Here is a 6,000-nt window from a genome sequence, read left to right on the forward strand (position 1 = left end):
CAGTGGTTAACTGGAGATGAAAAGTCTCTTGGGGTGTTTTCTGCCCAGACTGATTCCAAACTGTGATCCTCAGATCTCAGCCTCCTAAGTAGCCAGGACTACAGGCGTGAACCACTGGCATTTGGCAGAGAGAAGGATTTTGTTTCTACACATGTCTACAGTATATTCTAATCAATCTCCTTCCTGCTGACCACCCCCCCACCATTACCTTTTTTTCTAGTGCCCAACATCAGGGGCCATACAGCATGCTTGTATTGTATTTGTCTAGCTATATACACTTATTGTTCATGTGTTCTCATGAATTGTTTTTGGTACTATTACCTTGTTCAATGTGCAGTTTATGATTTAGGTATTGAAAAAGATCCTTGGGGGCTCCCATTTTTGGCAGCATTTATTATGCTTGTTTTGGCCCCGGTTTACAAAACTGTGAGTTGTCTTCAAACTTACAATTTTCCTGCCTCAGCCATCTGTAGTGCTGGGATTACCGGCATAAAATATCACAATGGGGAAAACTTTGGCAATTACAAATGAAGTTGCTTTAAAAAAATGGAAAAGAAAACCGGAAGTGGTGCTTTAGCTCAAAGTTGTAGAGTACTGGCATAGAACAAAAAAGCTCAGACATAGCAACAAGTCCCCGAGTTCAAGCCTCAGGAAAAACAAACCTACCTCCACCTCAGACCATAAACTGTTAACCCTCTCCACCTAGTGGCAAGACAGGCTAATTGACCGCAAGTCCCTGAAAAATTGTCGAGTTTTGGGCTCAGATAATTAAAGAGTTCAATACGTAGTATAGTATCAGATAAACCTTACCATTGTTTGGTTAAACTTTGATACATTCTTCTGTACAAAATAATCCATGACTGTAATTTTGTATACTGTTAAGTAATAAAATAGAAAAGAATTTTTGCTGGCTGCAATTCAGAAGGAATAGCTTTTACTTCAGATGTTATTATCTTATTATATTAAACTCTTTTTCTTCAAATGTTATTATCGTATCATCTTAAACTCTCAAATACCTTATCTTTAAATTTAAGATAATGCTGAGTAGAGCATGAGGCTAATGGCTTTTGCCTATAATCTTACTCAGGAAACTGACATCTCAGGATTTTGGTTTTAAATGTCACTGAGCTTCTCTTTTTTTTTTTTTTTTGCCAGTCCTGAGGCTTGAACTCAAGGCTTGAGTAGGGGCTTTCTCAAGGCTAGCACTCTACCTCTTGAGCCATACCTCCTCTTCTGGCTTTTTCACTGTATGTGGTACTGAGGAACTGAACAAAGAGTTTTGTGCATGCTAAGTGAGCACTTCTTACCATTAGGCCATGCTCCTGGTCCCCTGAGAATCTTTTTTTTAACTATATTTTTTAAAAACGTTCATTTATGGAACTGGGGACCAAATCCAGGACATTGCACTTGCTAGGCAAGTGCTTTGTCACTGAGCTATATCCCAGCCCTATGAGACTCTTAGCTCTAATTATCCACCAAAAACTCAGAAGTAGAGCTGCAGCTCAAGTGGTAAAGTGTTATAAAGTGTTAGCTTTGAGAAAAAAAAAGCCCAGGGACAGCAGTCAGGTTTTGAGTTCAAGGCCCAAGACTGGAAAGCATGACTCCCCCTCCCCCTCAGTGCCTCCCCTCTTTAAAAAAATGGGCTGGGAATGTGGCCTAATGATATAGTGCTTGCCTAGCATGCACGGAGCCCTGAGTGCAAGCCCTTTGATTCCTCGGTACCACATATACAGAGAAAGCCAGAATGGTGCTGTGGCTCAAGTGATACAGTGGTAGCTTTGAGAAAGCCCAAGGACAGTGCTCAGGCCTTAGTTCAAGCTCAATAACTGGCAGAAGACAAGGAGGAGGAGGAGGAGGAGGAGGAGGAGGAGGAGGAGGAGGAGGAGGAGGAGGAGGAGGAGGAGGAGGAGGAGGAGGAGGAGGAGGAGGAGGAGGAGGAGGAAGAAGAAAAGGATGCTAGCTGGAGTCTGGTGGTTCATGCTTGTAGTCCTAACTACTCAGGATGCCGAAACTACTAGAGAATAAAGGTTCAAAACCAGTCCAGGCTAGAATGGCCCTAAAACTCTTAGCTCCACTTAACCACCTAAAGTCTGAAAGTGGCACTGTGGCTCCTAATGGCAGAGTACTGCTCTTGAGCCCAAGGAGGCTGAGGGAGAGGGCCCAGGCCCTGAGTTCAAGCTCCATAATAATCTAAAAACAAAGCAAAAAATGCTGAATTGTATTTTAAAATAGTTACAGCAATGAAAATTTGAAAATAATGTCAGGGATCTTAGATGACAACAGTCAATATCGGAATTGGGTCATTAGGCAGGGATGTTTGGTATGAGAAATTATAATCTGGGGACATTTGTTGCTCAGGATTTGATGGTACACATACCGACTGGGCCAACACTCAGCCACTGATTCTTTATCTGGTAGCTGCAGTGGTCATTTGCCTATACTAATGTGTTTAATATTCTCATTGGTTTGTGTGTGTCCATTTGGTGCTGGTTACTAAATTATTTCCATAGTTGTTCAGACCATAAGGGAGTATATGTTCACAGGAAAAAATACAAAATGTGAAGAATATAAGTACTCTGAAAAGACAGGAAACAAATTGAGGGCCAGGAGCATGGCCTAGTGGTAGCATGCTTACCTAGCATGCACGAAGCCCTGGGTTTGGTTCCCTGGAACCACATACACAGAAAAATCCAGAAGTGGCACCATAGCTCAAACAGCAGTGTTAGCCTTGAGCAAAAAGTGTCAAAGCACAGTGCCCAGGCCCTGAGTTCAAGCCCCAGGACTGGCAAACAGAAAATAGATAAAAAAAGAAAAAAAAGAAAGCAAATTGAGACTTTTTAAAAGAGGAGGCCAGGTGAACAGACCAGATTTTTTTGCCAGTCCTGGGCTTGAACTCAGGGCCTGAGCCTTGTCCTTGGACTTTCTCAAGGCTAAAGCTCTACCACTTGAGCCTCAGCACCACTTCCAGCTTTTTTCTATGCATGTGGTACCGAGGAATCAAACTCGGGTCTTTGTGCATGCTAGGCAAGCACTCTACCACTAGACCAAACCCTTAGCAGCAGATTATTTTTTTTTTTGCCAGTCCTAGGGTTTGAACTCAGAGCCTGAACACTGTCCTTGGGCTTTTTTCTCAAGGCTAGAGCTCTACCACTTGAGCCACGGTACCATTTCTGGCTTTTATTCCGTGTATGTGGCACCGAGGAATCGAATCCAGGACTTTGTGCATGCTAGGCATGCGCTCTACCACTAGGCCAAACTCCTGGCCCAGAAAAAGGTTTTTTAATAAGCATTATGATGAAAAGTGCAACAAATATTCTTAGAAATGTAAGAGAGGAAACTAGAACTATGAATCAGAAAATCGGTTATTAAAAAAAGTGATGGTTTGAGTATGAAATTTCCCCCACAGGCTTAATAATAAACACTTGGCCTCCCTTTCAAGGCATTATATTAGGAGGTTCTGGGGATTTCAGGAGGAAGGGCCCAGTTGGAGGAAGTAGGTCACTGAGGCTATCTCCTGGGAGATTGTGCTTTATCCTGAATCCTTGTTTTTTCTTTCTACTTCCTGTCCTTGTGGGGTTCATAATCATTAAATGTGTCTTGCATCAGAGTTACTGTCACATGATCATGGTGATTACTGATACATGACCATATCAGTGGTAAATATATGGAAAGAATCCTCTATCTATGAATCCTTCTTTCTTTCCTCTCCAGTAGGGGCAGCATTTCAGAGAGGTATACAATCCAAATGTAAAAGTCTGTCACAGCCTATTTTTTTTTTTTTTTGTCGGCCATGGAATGTGAGCTCTGGGCCTGGACGTTGTCCCTGAGCTCTTCAGCTCAAGACTACTGCCCTTCCCCTTGAGCCACAGTGCCACTTCCACCACAGGCTTTTTGATTATAGACAGGCAAAAGTAACAACTCACTCATTAAGACTGGTATTATATGAAACTGTGTTAGTCTTTAGTGGATATTGTCTTTTATTTATTTATTTTTTTTGCTGGTCTTGGGGTTTGTACTCAGGGCCTGGTTAACTCTCTACTAATTTGAACCGCAGTCTCACTTCCCATTTTTCTGGAAGCTATTTGGAGATGAGTCATACAGGTTTTCCTACCCCAGTTGGCTTCAAATAGCTCTTCTCAGATCTCAGCCTTCTGAGCAGGTAGGGTTACAGGCGTGAGCCACCGGTGTCTGGTGGTGAAACTGTTTTTCAGAATGAATACAACTGAAAAATCAGTATGCTGAAAGGCCAATGAATTTTTGCAGAGGGAATCAGGAAGTGACACCATTACTAAAACCATTGGGAGAAAGATGAAGATACAGTGGAAATTTTCTGGGACTGAAGAATAATATATTAGTATCTAGGTAGAAAGAGAAAGTATAGAAATAAGAAAACTTAGCTGGGAGCAGTGGCTCACACCTGTAATCCTACCTACTAAGGAGGCTGAGATCTGAGGATCAAGGTTCAAAGGCAGCTGGGACACTAAAGTCTATGAGACTCTTATTTCCAATTAACCACCAGAAAACTAGAAGTGGTGTTATGGCTCAAGAGGTAGGATGGTAGCCTTTAGCTGAAGAGCTCAGGGACAGTGCCCAGACTGAGTTCAAGCTCCACAACCAACAACAACAAAAAAAAAGAAATGAAAAATAAGAAAACTTTCAGCAGTGCACCAATATAATTCTTATCTAGAATTCAGGCTAAGATCAGAGAATCTCAGTTTAAAGTCAACCCAGGCAATAGGTACAAGAGATTCTATGTCCAGAATAAAAAAAAATTACCAGACTAGAGGAGTGGCTTAAGTGATAGTATGCCACCTGCAAGAAAGATAAAGAATCGATAAGGCCAAAATTGAAGCTCTGATATTAGGACACACACACACAGAGGTGAGAAGGAAAGAAAAGGAAGGAAGAAAGGAAAAATGATGAAAGCAAGCTTTCAGTTCAGTTTTCTTTTTGTTAATTCTGGGGCTTGAACTTAGGGCCTGGCCACTGTCCTAGAGCTTTCTCAAGGTTAGTGTTCTACACTTGAGCCACAGCACAACTTCTACAATTTTCTGTTTATGTGGTACCAAGGAATCAAACTCGGGATTTCATGCATGCTAGGCAGACACTACCACTAGGCCACACTTCCAGTGTCTGGACTGGTTATTTCTGAGACAGAGTCTCACTTTATATCTGGCATGGCTGGGCTGGAATCCCCCTCTTGTGCTTCTCACCAGTGTCACTGTGGATGACTGGCCTGTATTACTGTGCACAGGCATTCCTTGAGATGTAGTCTCACAACTTCTATGGAGTCATCCTCGTCCTGCTATCCTCTAATCTCTAACAAGTAGCTAAGATTGCTGGCTTGAGTAACAATGCCCAACTGTTTTAACTTTTAAAAACTCATGAGCTGTAAATACACATTTTCTTTTTATTTCTCAGATTCTTTTTAAGATTACATGAGTTTTCCTCCCAGTGGAACTACTATTTCAAGGGAGAGAGAAGAGACAGTTCACACTTAATGACTATTGTTTGGCCCTTTAAGTAGATTGTATCATTTGTTTTGAACAATAACCTTGTAGAAAAATACATCCTTAAAAATACATTTCTTAAAAATACAAATTTGTTTTTGGCATGTTCAGTAAAACTTGCCCTGGGACACAGCTAGTAAATTGCTAGGCTCGGATTTAAGTCTAATGCTAGATAACTTTAGTCTTGTTGATGTCTTAGAGGCATACTGGAGTCTTAAACTCCAAAAGAACATATAATTTGTGTGCTACAAAATTTTTAGTCGGCCCTAAGCAAGGTTTAAATGGCATTTGAATGAGCCAGAATGGGAGAGGCTATAACTAAAGTTTGGCAGAAGTGAGTGTCAGGTTGATAAAAGCAAGGGCTTTTATGATGGACCACAGACCATAAACGTAGAGATTGGAGTACATGTAGCATCTAGAATCTAGGCAGTCATTCTTGGCAAAGGAATGGAGAGACATAGGCAAATGGTTAAAAGCATCAATCAAAAGA

Source organism: Megascapheus bottae, chromosome 13, assembly GCF_031878675.1.
Source record: "Megascapheus bottae isolate mThoBot1 chromosome 13, mThoBot2.hap1, whole genome shotgun sequence".
NCBI lineage: Eukaryota > Metazoa > Chordata > Mammalia > Rodentia > Geomyidae > Megascapheus > Megascapheus bottae.